Source organism: Aplysia californica, unplaced genomic scaffold (assembly GCF_000002075.1).
Source record: "Aplysia californica isolate F4 #8 unplaced genomic scaffold, AplCal3.0 scaffold00684, whole genome shotgun sequence".
Lineage (NCBI taxonomy): Eukaryota > Metazoa > Mollusca > Gastropoda > Aplysiida > Aplysiidae > Aplysia > Aplysia californica.
This window is the reverse complement of record NW_004797954.1, coordinates 162,726-178,055: the sequence shown is the minus strand read 5'-3', so window position 1 is coordinate 178,055 and position 15,330 is coordinate 162,726. Positions and strand designations below refer to the sequence as shown.

The following is a 15,330-nucleotide window of genomic DNA, read 5'->3' as shown; positions in this document are numbered from 1 at the left end:
CCCCCCCCCTGAGCTTTTGTGGTCATAAAAGTATGGACTTCCCAGTAACGAGCGACCACCCTAACAAACACAATAAAGAAGAGACCTAGCCCTACCCCAAAAGAGAACCTGCAAGGGCCCTCCTCACCTGTAAAAAGCCAGCACAAGTTCAAAATGAAAAAAACAAACAAAACAAAAACACACACACAGTCAAAAACAAACAAGGAGTATGGCCTACATTGCTATAAAATAAGGTTTGTTTGTTTGTTTAGTACATGGTTTTACGGCGCTCGCAACTGCATATGGTCATATGAGCACGAGAAACACAAGTTGGTAGCATTCGCAACAGTTCACTGCATACTGCATGGTTGTTCGACAATTAGACTTTAAAATGTTAAAATTCAGTGTAAATATATTTTCGATTTAAAACAACTCTTATAAATAACAATAAAATTTTTTAAACAATGTAGTTTCACTTGACAATTGGCCTTCATAAAATTCAAACTTCTGCTGGGACCAACGATGGAAAAAATGTCTTGCAATTTCTTGCATTTATAATTATATTTCCTTCGGATCTCTCCAAAGTCTAGACATTCGGTTAAGATGTGTCTAACGGTAAAATCTTTGTCGCATCCGACACAGAACGGCTTCTCATCTCCCTGTAGGTGGTATTTGTGTCCGATGCGCAATCGAGTAAAAATGACTTCGTCTCTTCTGGAGAGGTCCGAAGGATATCGCTGTTTCAGTTTGGGTTTTATAACATACAGTTTATTGTTTTTCTGTTTTTCCCAGTGGCTCTCCCACCGACTGGAGGTGTACTTTATTTCTAAAGTCAGTCTGTGGGAGAGTGTTTGTCGTTGATCCCAGCAGAAGGGATGAAGCTTTCTTCGCCAGGTCGTCTACCTGCTCATTTCCTTGGATGCCCACATGGCTAGGTATCCATGCAAACATGATGTCTTTTTCCTGTCTCGGATAGTGTGTGAATTTTCTATTGTAGCCTAACTATTTTTGGGTGTAAGAGTGTGTAGTTTGTGAGTGAGGTGATGCAAGACAGAGAGTCAGAAAGGATTAGGAAAGATTTGTTTGGAGAATTTTCTACAGAGTCCAGTGCCATGTCCATGGCAGTGGCCTCTGCAGAGAAAATAGAGGCTTCAGGATGGAGTCCCCTCTGGTGTGTACTGTTGGAAGATAGGGCTGCGGCGCCCACTTCATTGTCTTTTTTGGAGCCATCCGTGAAGATGAGCTCCGCACCAGGGTATTTATCTATTAGTTTTTTTGTATTCTGCTTAAAAAGTTTTGGTGTTTGTGCTTTCTTTGTTGTGTGTGGTCAGCTGTAAGTCTACTTTTGCCTCGGTGAGGTGCCACGGAGGGAGGTTGGGGAAAAGAAATTGTTGGATGTCTTGTTTGGAAAAGTGTACGTTTTTGAGGTCCTCGAGGATTCTGAGGCTGAAGGGTTTGATGAGTTTTTCGTTGTTTTGGAATCTGTTTATGGTTTCAGGGTTTGTTTTAAAAATGCAGTTGTGTGCTGGATTTTCCGGTGTTGAGCTCTGTTTAATTGCGTATTATAGTGAGAGTTGTGTGCGTCTGAGTGAGAGTGGCGATATGTTGGCCTCGGCCTGGAGCTCTCCACCGGAGAAATGCGGAAAGCCCCCAGAGCGAGGCAGAGTCCTTGGTTTTGTACTGGGTCTAGCATTTTAAAGATGTGTGGTTTTGCCGATCTGTAGACTTGACAGCCGAAGTCAAGCCTGGACTGGAAAAGGGAGATGTACAAGTGGAGAAGGTGTTTTGAGTCCCCGCCCCACTCCGGATGTGATAGAATTTTCAAAGCGTTTAGCGCTTTCTGGCACCTCACACGAAGGTCTTTGATGTGTGGTATGAGTGTGAGTTTTTTGTCGAAAATAATGCCGAGGAAACGAGCTTGGTCCTGGACGGGAATCTTTTCCCCGTATAGTGTCAAATCCGGCTGCACCACACGTCTGCCTGTTCGGCAGAAGTGTACTGCAACCGTCTTTGACGGGGAGAACTTGAAACCATTATTGTATGCCCACTTTTCGAGTTTGTGCAGGCCTTTCCATTGATCTCAAATTCAAATGAGGATTTTTCGAACGGCAGCATATCAAAAAGTTGTCTACGTATAACGAGCCGCTGTTTTGGAGGGTTTTTACGATGGAATTTATTTGAATTTTGAATAGGAGAGGAGAAAGGATGCTCCCCTAGGGGACTCCTTCCTCCTGTTGGTGGGGGTCTAAAAGGGAGGATCCGACACGAACCTGGAAGGAACGGTTCTTCAGGAAGTTGCCAATGAAGGCAGGGAGGTGACTGCGTATGCCGAGTGCATGCAGGTCTTGAAGAATGCTGTACTTCCAGGTTGTGTCGAAGGCTTTTTCTAGGTAAAAAAAGATGGCGATCATGTGGCCTCCTTCAGCGAACGTCTCGCGAGTATAAAGGTCTCCAGGCGGACCAGGTGATCCAGAGTGGATCGAGTTTTCCTGAATCCGCACTGGAGACCGCTCAGCGAGCCCGTCGTTTCCAGAAACCACTTGAGTCGCCTGCGGATCATTTTTTCAATTATTAGTTTGCAGAGACAGCTCGTTAGTGCTACTGGTCTGTAATTGGATGGGTGTGTGTGGTCCTTGTTTGGTTTGGGTATTGGAATGACATTGGCGAGACGCCAAGACTCCGGAAAGGAGTGCGACTGCCACGTGTCGCTGTATATGTCTTGTAGGAGTGTAAGTGTTTCTGAGGGTAAGTGTCTAATGATCTGGTTGTGGATGTCATCCGGTCCCGGGGCTGTATTGCCCAGGTCCGAGATGCACGATGTCAGTTCGTCTATTGTGAAGTCTGCGTTGTAGGTTTCAGTGTTGTTTGAGTGGAAGTTTAGGTGTTGTTGTTCTCTGTCAGTTTTGATGTTTTGAAAAGTGGTGTTGTAGTTTGCTTGGGATGAGTTTTTGGCGAGAGATGTGGCTATTGTGTTTGCGATGTCTACCTGTGTTTCAGCTGTGGTTCCATCCGGCCTCTGGATGTGCCGAATAGTGTCTGTGCGTCTACCCAAGAATTTTTTTAGCAATTTTGAAAACTTGGTTGAAGTGGTGTCTGGCTGTTGATTTTGGAGATGTATTTTTTGAATGATAGTCTTTTGCTCTCCCTGAGGCATCTACGTGCCTCAGCTTGAGCCTTTAAATAATTTATCTTGTTTTCTGTGGTGGTGTTGTTGACGGCTTTTCGATACGCTGCCTTCTTTTTCTTTACTGCATCCTCACATTCCCAAGAGAACTAGATCTTGTTCCTCCGGGGTTTTGTTTTTGTTTTTGGTATGTGTTTTTGGCATATATTTCTAAAAGCTTTTCGTGGAATTTATAGTTGTGGTCGAAAGTGGGGTTCAGAATCTGGGAGCATTGATTGGCAAACCCGTTCCAGTCTGCTTTTTGGAAGTTGAAGCATTCTGGGATCGAGTCGTTTTTGGAGGCTATTGTTTTTTAGAAGAATTGGGGAATGGTTTGAAAGGTCATCCAGCACAGACCACCCAAGATCTGGGACTAGGTATGGGGTACAAAAGGTGAGGTTAAGGGATGAAGTGCCATAAGTGGCTGTTTCTGTAAGTTGGGGACCTATCATGAGACAGATGTTATTTTGAAATAGAAAATTTTCTATTATTTTTCCTTTCTGGTCTGTAGGTTTGTCTCCCCAAAGGGAGCTGTGGGCATTGAAATCACCTAGTAAAATAAAGGGTTTTGGAAGCTGAGCCTTTAAGTCATTTACTTGGGTTATTTTGAGGGGGTAATTTGGTGGGATATAAACTGAGCAGATCGTGATTGGTCTGTGCAGGGTGACCCGTACGGCAATAGCCTGGAGGGTCGTGTTAAGATGTACTTGTCTGTGGAGTGTGTTGTTGTCGGTGAAGATGGTGGTTCCACCGGAAGCAAACTGGTTCTCCGTGTGAATGTGATGGTATGCAGTAAATCCTCTTACGTCTATGGTTGAAGCCCCGGCGAATTTTGTTTCTTGTATACAGGCCACACGTGGGCACAGTGTGGCCTGTAAGTGTTGCAATTCTGCAATGGAAGGTCGGATTCCGCCAGCATTCCATTGCAGGATCGCCATTATGACTTTTAGTTTTTATTTTGGAGCTCAATGGCCCCGGCTTCGAAGAAACACTCTGACTCCTCCTTGCGTGGGAGGCAGAGTTTTCTAGGTTGCCGTCCTGGATTGGACGGCGGTCTAGTGGGGGATTTGGAGGAGTGACGGACTCCGCCCTTCCCGGGGTCAGGCCGGGGAGGGGGGTCGGAGCTGTCCTCCTCCATTGGTTGGTGGTGGGGTAGGGGGATGTCTGCTGGAGAGGGAGGGGGAGGTGGAGCAGACGGGAGGGAGCTGGGAAGAGGGGGGAGGGTGCACCTCACGCTCCATCAGAGGGATGAGGCGTGAGGTGGAAGAAGAAGAAGAAGGAGAGGAAGAGGAAGAAGAAGAGGAAGTGATAGAGGAGGGGGAGGGGGAGGAGAGAGGGCGGAGGGAGAATCCACCATCCTCCCTTAGAACCTCAAATCGGTTTGTCAGAGGTATCTTGGTGGAAGGAAGAACCTTTTTAGTATTAGTCACAGAGACATGCCTGTTGACCATGGGCTTTGGGAGGTCAGCAGTAGAAGGACTTGCTGACCTCGTGGCTTCCCGTGCTACCTTTGAGTATGACCGGCCAGGGACCGGGGTCACAACTGGCGGGCAGGTAGCTTTGCAGGCCTCCTGAAACGAGCAGCCATTTCGTACTTTATACCCTTGGATTGCGCGTTCTTGGATCCAAGTCGGGCAATCCTTACTAAATGCTGTGTGCTGGCCGTGGCAATTGGGGCAACAAGGACTAGCCTTGCATTCCTTCTCAGGATGCACGGTCTTGCCACAACGAGGACACACGGCTGCGTGTCGGCATCTCGACTGACTATGTCTGAACTTCTGACACTTGAAACGGCACAGAGGGCTCGGTACATAGGGTCGCACGTCTAAGACCAAGTACGATGCCCGAACAGTGGCTGGAGGGCGACACGAATCAAAATGACCGTGCGTGTTGGTTTCGAGGGTGGTCTCCCCCCGCCGAAGAGTAATCCGGCAGGTGTGGGTCACACCTTCGCAGTTCGCCACAATTCCTCCATGCTGCAGCCCTTTAGTTCATGGCTGCGGACGACGCCCTTCGAGCAGTTCAACTTCTGGTATCGTTCGGAAGTACATGGAATACTGCTGAAGGTCGTGATGTTCAGAAGTTTGGCCACTTCAGTCTCTGTTGCGCACTTGACGAGGAGTACACCAGAGGACAGCTTCTGGACATTCGTAGGAATGTATCCCAGAACCTGTCGTAGTGCATCTTCTGTCTTGAACAGATTCAGATCAGTGATCTTCTTCTGTGCGTCTTCATTGCTGCTGATGGCCACATACGGCTGCTTCGGAAGCTCCCTGGGAGAACGGTCCTTTTCCAGATTTGGAGTTTTTCCGCGAGCCCGGACTTTTTCACGTTGGGAGCTGGGGAAGGGTCTTAGAATCCATGAGAGTGTTTTACTTGATTCAACTCCAGGGCTCCCCGCCCGCCACGGAGCCCAACAAGGGGACACATTGCTCGGATGACCAGAGCCCTTCCAGGGCTACCCCGGAGCTATACTCTCAACGAGAAAGTACAAGACCCTCCCGTCAAGATTGACTCAGGGCTTGATGGGGTTTCAGCTCTCAACCGATTGAGTGGCATGGGCCGTGCCACCCTCCAGTCTAAGAGGAAAACCTGGGCCAAAGAGGTGTGTTGGCGAGGGACAGTCCGTGGACTGATCTCACCTCAACCGCCAGGTACCCGGTTTCCCTCCGCACGGGTCGCACCTCAAGGTCAACGAGGCACCCACTCTGTGGGATGAGTGACCTCTCTTTTTGCTGCACATGAGGTCAGCGGTGGGAGAAAAGATAGAAGAAGAAAGAAAGAAGAAAGGAGAAGAGGAAGATACACCAAAGTAGGTGTCGCACACGGATCCCAGAGGGTTGGGGTCCGTGTGCGACACTCTGCCTTTGAGGGGGTTGCACCTTCTGCAGACGAAGCAGTGGGTCTGTTTATATCCCACCCGACCCACTGGGGGTATAATAAGGTTTGATACAATAATATAATACAATAGAATCATATATATATATATGAAGGCTCCTCCATAGAGATCTAGAACTAGTAATCTAAATTAGATCTAGATCTAATAGAACAAGTGAATAGGAATAGGCCTAGTACGTGAAATCCGCATCCGATTCCGAACAGAAGGACTCAGCTGAGTCTAGAGATTACAACGCACCAGATGAAATTTATTCTTTTTACCAACATTAATAGTAGGCCGACTCTATTTCTCCGAACATTCGGGAAAAAAAACTTGAACTCTATTTCTCCAAACAGTTTCCGTTCTCGAGATTTGTTGATAATATATATATAAGCGAATGGAGTGGCCCGTGTGTGTGTGTGTGTGTGTGTGTGTGTGCGAGTGTGTGTGTGCCTGTGTGTATGTTTGAGTGTGTGTGAGAGGGCATATGTGTGTGTGTGTGTGTGTGTGTGTGTGTGTGTGTGTGTGTGTGTGTGTGTGTGTGTGTGTGTGTGTGTGTGTGTCTGTAAGGGTTTTTTGCCCCAAATTTCAAGCATCTCGATTTTCCCAATGTTGATCCCGTGTATCCGGATTAAAAATTTTTTTTTGGTTCCGTCTGTTGTGCCGGATTTTTTGTAAAATCTTATTCTGCCTTCTTTTCTGTCGTGGGAAGCACTCGTTGAACTTTTTGTCAGCAGAAACTCGAAGCACTATTTTCCGAAATGTCTATTTCGAATTTAGTTGTGTTGGATCTTTGCACGCCTGTGTTGTTTCAAGAAACATGTATGTATAATGGAAGTAGTATTGGTTGGGCATTCCGACTTGGGACATTCTCAAGACCTAGGCCCTAAATCATAATCGTTTTCGCTTTTATTTTTGTTTCAACTCAGAATTCTCCGATGATGGCCTGACTGACAGCTGTTTAATTTGAATTGCGACGCACAAATGATCAATATTATTCGTAGTTCTGCTATTACTTTCAAAACAAGCTTTATCCGAGTTCTGGTTAGTCGGGCTCGTCATCAAGACCCGTCAGTAAAACCAGACCTCTCCGGTAAAACTCTTTCACTCGCACTTTCACACCACGTGAAATGTCTCCCACCGAAGTGCGTGAGTTTCGCGTGTGTCGTGGACCGTCCGTTGACGGGGTCAATTTAAGTTCATGCACACCGGCTGAAGCGTCTTTCGGGACTTATCTGGGGGGGGGGGGGGGGGGGGGGGGCGTGCAACAACTCGGGCAGCTTTACGTGATACTTCAGGATTTAAAAAAATAATGGTAAAACACACACAGGCACGGGTACGCACACGCACACACTCACTCACCCACACACACACACCACGGCGCACCGGCAGTGGAATTTTAGTTGCCGCGGGGGGTTCCCCGCCGGGCGCCTTATCACGTCGGGGTCACGGGGGTCAGCTCCCTGTCGCCGCTCTGTCTGGGCCGACTTAATTTTTGGTACTTTTCAACGTACAATTTAAGGTGCATCCTTGTATTTATGGTAATTCTCATTTAGTGCACCCAAAGCACGCATTTCTGCTCTTGAGACTCAAAAAAGAACGGACGTTGTAACTTGTCTGGTTATTTCGTTAGACGCGCTGGAGTCGGCAATGCTAAATTGTAATTTTTTTTGGGACTAGCGTGAATGAAAAAAAATCAATATAAAAAAAAACCGCATCGTCAAAATCTGTCGAACTTTTGGAATATGAACGACATAACATTAGTGCAGATACTCAGAAAAGATGGTATCTGCGCTTATAATAGAAGGCTGTACTTTTGCAATTTTATCCATCGGGCACACAATTCGCTAGGCAGTAATTCCCCCAAATACAACTTTATGTGTCTAATATAATCATGAATATTCGCATATTTTCTCGAAAGTTTATAAAAGTTATCATGAAGTTTCTCAATGAAAAGTACAAATCGATTTTAGTGCTAGAATATATCTTCAACGTAGATCTAATACACGAACAGTATCTGTTACACTCCAGAAATTGCTTACTTTTCTTAAAACGCTAAGTCTAGGTTTTGTAAGTTGACTGAATAATAGGGATGACTTCTCGTAATTGGGTTATAAGAATAATTTCTAGCTTTCCAGGGACACTGAATCAGCACCAGACTTTTCCAGCTTTTTAAACGTTTCTATGACCATTTGCAATAACTGACAATGTGACTGATTTCTTTACATTCATAATTGTGTCCGCGCGCATATAAACAAAAACTAAGAATGAATGTTTTAGCTGTCATTATTTTTATTCCATACTAGAAGTTTATCTCTACCCATGTATTTACACGGTTTTGTGGTTTTTTAAAATCGCTTATATTGTATCTTTTTAGTTGTATGCAGGCTGCCACAGACACAGCATGATTCATGAACAAACGCAGAGTAACTTTCTCTTGTTTAATAGTAAAATAAGAGCCAATGCTGATCGTCTTTAGTTAAAATATGCAGATGTACATCTTTCTTCTCTTATAACTTGACTATTACTACTACCGCAGATTTAAGATTTCTCATGGTAAAAGACATGATATTCGTAGTCAGTTTAACACAGAATTTGGAGAGATCTGTCGTGCCTTTTTAAAAATAACAATCATTTATTCATAACTTTGTAACTAAAATAGGACAAATTGGGTACTCTACAAACACTTGTCTAGAACAAAAACTAACCATTCTAACGCAGAATAAATCTCAAGACATTGAGCTTTTAGTACATTCGCGTAATGGTTTGCTGTGTGGGATGGGGAAGAAGTTATATCGTTTTAAACATAGTCAAAAATGCAAACTTCCCGACCGACACCGGCAAAGTCGCCTCAGGGCTCATTAACCCCGTGACCCCGAGCCGGGGAGCTCCGGCGGGCTGCTGAGTCGTGCGAACTAAAAGTAACAGAATCGGGCGAAAAGTGACGCCGTGACACACACACACCCCTGGAAATGGTTTTTAAGTCAGTTTGGAAGTGACCTTAGTGATTTGTCCACCCCTGAGATCCCAACTTTTAGTTTTTTTAGTTTTAGTAGAGGTTTTACGGCGCTCTCAACTGCATAAAGTCATATGAGCGCCAAGGGGTGGATGTCAACAGAGAAGTCCTAACAGGGAATCAGACTTACTCTGCTCTCCTCTTTAGCTTCAACAGCACAAAGTCTGCTTTGACTATAAAGGCACCCCGGAAATAGCGGGTCACAAGAGTGTGACAAACATAATGAAGTAGAGGAAATGACGATAATAAGGATTAGGAAAGAAAAAGCTGACTTTTAGATTTCATTGATTGGCAAGTCTGATTTTCTTTGCGCATTACAGTTGGAATTGACCCCTTTGGTTTGTCAACTTTATTTTATTTTTGATTGGCTCGACCACCACCCTTCTCCCCTCCAAAATGGACACAACTCTAATTGTAGTCAATATTATTCATTTATTTCTTGCTGTTACTAAGAAACCTTAAGTTAATTACAAAATTGTTAGCATTCAATCATAGTAATGGTCACTATATGTGTGTCTGTGTGAATGTGCGTGAGTTAAATGTTTACATGATGCAAAAAATTCTTACTATAAAATTAGGAGATAATTGACTTTTAGCCTTTAAGTTTCTAAAACAAGGGTTTAAATACCCCTTAAGATAGAAAACCAAAGGGTGAAGAAACATCTTAAGTTGGTCTGAAAAGGGGAGCCCTGAAGGATATTAGTTTTTGCTTGGTGACTAAATGCAAAATAGGTTACTGCCAAGGTCGAGAGCAGTCTTGCTTTCTCGCTGTACCTTTTGAAGAGGTATTTTCAAATGAAGTATAGTCCGGAAATGTTGCCCCAACCACAACTGAAGTATCTGAATATTCAGACATTCAAAAATCTCTAGTCTCTAGCTCTAAAAATTGAATTTGATGCAAAAAATGCTTCTTCCCAGTCCTCGCAGAATGGCAGAATGAAAGATGACGCCTAAATCTCGCAAAAAACCAAAAAAATCTCGAGATCAGAAACCGTTCGGAGAAATAGTCACTTTATTAATATTATAGCACAACCTATAATATAGGGTTTGCCACAATAGAATTGGAATATGAATCCTCCATTGAGATCTATATAAATCTAGATCTAGTCGAACAAGTGAGTTGGACTTGAATAAATCTACATGATCTGAACAATCAGTCAAAAAACGAAATTCAAAATGGCCACTCGAGCACGAAACAGAGAGTAGATAATTTAAGCCGCCCTTTTTTGTATTCCTATTTCTACTAAGGTTCCGACAATTATGTCGGAAACGCCGACAGTCGGCCAGGCCTCGCACTTCGTACATTGACTGATACAGGTGGGCCTAGCGATAGCATCGGCCGGCTCACGATTGTCAGATTTCAGACGATTGTAGGCAAACATGCAGGTCTAACTTTCAACTCAAGAGCACGTGAACGTTTGTTTACACTGGTATCGCGGTGAACGCATACCGGGTGAGAATAGCCAAAAGGCTCGCCTTCTCACCCGGGGTGAGAGGCCTTTAATTGCGCCATTCTCACCCGGAGGTGGCCAAAAATAAAAAAGAACACAACACGGAGAGCAACCCAGAAGTGGACATGCTATAGAGGACAGTCATGTCTCAGAGTCTTACACAATATTTTAAAGGGAGCGTATACAGACCCGGTAACCGGGAACAAAGTCACGAAGAATACAGACCCGGTAGGGGAACTCTTTTGTGATTTCGGAAAGTTTCAACGCCCTCTTGGCTCAGAGTAGACCTAGGTTCTTCTAGATCTATGGCCTAGGCTAGGTCTAGATCTAGACAGACAGACAAAATCATTGATCTAGTTTCGAGGCTAGCCTAGATCTAGATCTAAATGAAGATTGCGGATGTCTTTTCGATGAACGATAGTTTTTCCTCCGTTTTGGAGTTGGAGGAATCACAATTTGAAGAAAAGAACAATGTCATAATTTCTCTCGAGCAGTCATCCTCTCTATCTCTTTCTCTCTCTGTCGCTCGCATTTTCTTTTTCTTTGTTTGTCTCTATCTTTCTTTCTCCCCACCCATTTCCCAATATCTTTCTCTTGTTCCCTCCTGCCAACTGGGGCATGTCATACATTTCGCTATCACTTCCCCCTGCTCTCTCTCTCTTTCTCACAGTGTGTCACACACACACACACACACTACCGGGTCTGTATACTTCGTGACTTTGTTCCCGGTTACCGGGTCTGTATACACTTCGTATTTAAAATTTTACTGATTTTAACTTAAAAGGGAAAGACTTCCGTAACGAGTCCCAACAAATCAATAAAGAAGAGACCTTTATATTTAACCCTAAACCCTACCCAAACCCTGTCACAAGTTGATACCTAGAGAACGACAACTAAACGCCGATATTTATAGTAACAGCCATCTTTTTTGACTTCGCAAGGGGGAATGCCCGCCGTCTCATCTGATCGTGATTCTTAGGGATGGTTTTGGGTAGCGCGCGGTTTGCACTGGTACTTTCCAAGCTTCCCTCTTTGAGTGAGTCTTTCCTTTTGGTTCCCCGTAGTGTATACTGTTTTGTACCTCACCACAGTATCCATTTGCAAACCTTGCAGTCTTCTATGGAGTCCAATCTCTTGCAAGTGCTCAATGTCTTGTGTTTACAAAACTTTAAAAGAAACGATCCGATCGAAACCATCGATCATTTGCACTGCGTTGTTGAACTTTGAACTGTTCTTGCTTTCGTATGTAGATCTAGGCCTACTCTTAGTAGTCTTAGTCTTCTTCTTCTTCTCAGTTTACGTAGTGTACAGCCTCAGAATCAATCTGGCCGGAAGAAGCGTGCTAAATAATCAGTGACAACCGTACCGAACAGTTCTGCAAGTTGCAAAGGCAAAGACAATAATCCGAGTCGGCAGGCCGCCGTTGTGTGGTCGTGTTTCCACCATGACTGACAGAGTGGGAATCCCTCAATGACGTCAAACAAGATGGCTGTTACTAGATCTAATCTAGATTTTAGATGTATAGGTATAGGAGTATCTATAGAGGCTAAATATCGGCATCGGACAATGGCGTTTAACTTTAGTATTGTTCTGTAACTATCCGTGGCTTGTGTAACCCTGTCCCTACCCCTCTACCCTGGCTCACACTGGTCGCTCATTACGGAAGTCCTCCCTTTAATTTAAAAGTTTCACTTTAGCCTTCTTATCATGTTAAGCATGATGCCTTCAGTTTCAATTCAGTTGAAACTGACGAGTTCTCAGTAGCTAGAATCTAGGAATTCTCAGGGTGTCAGTGTGTGTAGTAGTGAACATCAAGTCAGTCGAATTCTTCTGATTGTTGTAGGCCTACCCAGTGGGAATATAGATCTAGATCTAGATCTGACCCACAATAATCATTACTTCATGTTTCACCTTTCCTGGAAAAAAACTGCATCAGACAAGAGCTCATAATCATCCCAGAGTCGATCAGTTCAAATACTGTTTTTTTGTTCATCAATCAAGTCATGATGGTTGTCATCACATCGGCTCTGCACTGAAACTAAATCTCTAGATGTTCACAGAGCTCCTGTTCCTCAAAATAGTTGAGTAAAGCCATTCACCTATGCAATGCAAAATCTTATTACCTTTTCCTGCAGCTTCGATATAATTATTATAATCCCTTATTGAAGAGTCAAAGAAAAAGAATCACAGTTTTCTCTCACGGTGTAATGCACTTCCATTCTTCTTTCAGAGCTGCGGCCGGCCGTCAACGGAAGTCTATTAACAACAAAAGTCATAGGTCATTTCCGGGAAGACCATCTTGGTTTGCCAAGTTGAGTTTCCACAGATTAAAAATAAAAACTTTTCTAACTTATATGACTTAACTGTCCTTTTAGTTCCAAAGATGCAACTTTGAAAGCTATACAATTACTTTCTCTTGTTCTTTCTAGACTAATAAATCAATATCAGGCCTGCTGTAACAAATCTTTTTTTACAATTAATTTTCGTGTTTACACTTGATGGGAAGAAAGACTCAACTTCCGGAATAAATACCCCGCGCTATGTGTTGTGGTAGAAAGTAGTAGATCTAAAGTATCAAGTGAGAGAGTATCGAGCAGAGAGAGAGAGAAAGATTAAATGTATGGATGGATCATGCCCGTGAGTAATGTCTTCAGACTCAGTGTATGGCAATTATTGCCCACAAAGTGTGCTCTGTTGGCATTTCACATTATAGTTTCTTTATTATCAAGATCTAATCTAGATATCTAGATATATCTATTCTATCAATTCTTCCAAAATTCTGGGGACTTCACTACTGCAGCCACTGAACTGTCACTGTTATTGTTTAGACTAGATTTTCTAGATCTAGATCTAGTATATAGATTTTAGATTCTAGATCTAGATTCTAGATATAGATCTAGAATTCTAGATTTAGATCTAGATATTAGATTTATTCAGAGGTAGGACCGGTAGGTCTAGAATCTAGATCTATCTGGGCTAGAAGTAGAAGGCTAACTGCTATGGGAGGGTGTGGTAACTGGAGCCTGCAGCAGCAGAAGATATAAAGACACTGGAAAAGAATGATTAAGATTAAAGTTACGGAGTGTCTACGTACACGGTAACCGGGCACCTTGTCTCAGTATCTACGTACACGGTAACCGGGCACTTAATCTCACCAAAGAGTCTAGATCTATATGTCATGTATTTTATAACAAGAAGAGGGGCCACTCCTCTCTTTGAGCAAATTAAAAACGAAGTGTATACAGACCCGGTAACCGGGAACAAAGTCACGAAGTATACAGACCCGGTAGGGGAACTCTTATGTGATTTTGGAAAGTTTCAGCGCCCAGACCCAGTAGTGTGTGTGTGTATGTGTGTGTGTGTGTGAGAGAGAGAGAGAGAGAGCAGGGGGAAGTGCTAGCAAAATGTATGCCCCAGTTGGCAGGAGGGAACGAGAGAAAGATATAGTGGGAAATAGGTGGGGAGAAAGAAAGACAGAGCAGACAAACAAAGAAAAAGAGAATGCGAGCGATACACAACGACAGAGGAGAGAGAGAGAGAAATAGAGAGGGTGACTGCTCGATTGAAATTATGACATTGTTCTTTTCTTCAAATTGTGATTCCTCCAACTCCAAAACGGAGGAAAAACGATCGTTCATCGAAAAGACATCCGCAATCTTCATTTAGATTTAGATCTAGATCTAGATCTAGGCTAGCCTCGAAACTAGATCAATGATTTATCTGTCAGTCTAGATCTAGACCTAGGCCATAGATCTAGAAGAACCTAGTTCTATCCTGAGCCAAGAGAGCGCTGAAACTTTCCGAAATCACGAAAGAGTTCCCATACCGGGTCTGTATACTTTGTGACTTTATTCCCGGTTACCGGGTCTGTATACACTCCCAATTAAAAAAGTGTCCTCAAAATTCGGTGGCGCCCTCTTCGCAAATGCGCACCCTTTGCGAACAGAGTTACCCTACTTGTGTTAAAAAAATCAAAGTGGAACTATCATGTTTTTTAATAAATTTCGGAAGAACGCTTTTTTAAAAGGCCACCTCTATTCTCACCCCGGGTGAGAATAGTGCAGGCGAGTCTTTTGGCTATTCTCACCCGGTGCGCGTTCACCGTCATAGCCTAGATCTAGGCCAACCAATTTTGCGTGGAACGTTCACCCTAAACCACAGAATTCTACACTGTGATAACAGAAAAATTGTAGAATTCTGTGCCGTGAACAAACGTTCCATTACTACTGTTAGCCTACTAAAAGCGTACAATTTTGTCTGTGGGCAGTGGAGAGAGAGAGAGAGGAGTAGCGCGAGAACTTCCGCGCAAAACAAAATGGCGATCCGCGTAGTTCGGCTCGATTCGAAAAGTTAAATAGCCGTAGCATCTTTGTAGACAATCAAATTAATTTACTTTTGTGTTTTAACTTAACATCATTTTAAAACTTTGTTTTGGTCAATTTAATTGTCCACACCGATAGACAGTATTCAGAAAGAGACAGAGAGAGAGAAGAGGGGAGGAGTAGATCTCGTGAGAACTTCCGGGCAAAACAAAATGGTGACCCCCGTAGTTCGGCTCGATTCGAAAAGTGAAATAGCCCCATAGCATCTTTGAAGTAGATAAAATTAGCTTTCTTTTGTGCTATAACGTAATCTTTTCTTTGCCTTTATCCATTTGATCATCCACATCGATAGAAAGTATTCCGAAATTAGGAAAAACAGGTCTTGTTTCACACCGGGTGAGAATAGCCTACGGTGGCAAGTCTCATCCGAGGTGAGAGGTCGATCGTATTTCTATTCTCACCCCAGGTGAGAATAGCCACTTCCTTTTTAAAATGGTTATGCTGACAAAAAAACCTTTTCC

General features: G+C 43.7%; 2 protein-coding genes across 3 annotated transcripts in view; one reads left to right on the top strand and one right to left on the bottom strand.

Moving 5' to 3' along the window:
• The window catches only part of LOC101863542 (cyclin-Y), a 28,654-nt gene extending 15,824 nt beyond the window's left edge, over positions 1-12,830 (bottom strand). Inside the window, exon 1 of one of the 2 annotated variants that reach the window (XM_005108378.3) lies at positions 12,611-12,830. The gene's annotated coding sequence lies outside the window, so the exon portion shown is untranslated. The remainder of the gene's footprint in view (positions 1-12,610) is intronic. The other variant, XM_035972411.1, reaches the window with a different exon arrangement.
• Positions 12,831-13,022: 192 nt separating this feature from the next.
• LOC101863297 overlaps positions 13,023-15,330 on the top strand; it is a 53,014-nt gene continuing 50,706 nt past the window's right edge. Inside the window, exon 1 of the mRNA XM_005108377.3 lies at positions 13,023-13,124. The gene's annotated coding sequence lies outside the window, so the exon portion shown is untranslated. The remainder of the gene's footprint in view (positions 13,125-15,330) is intronic.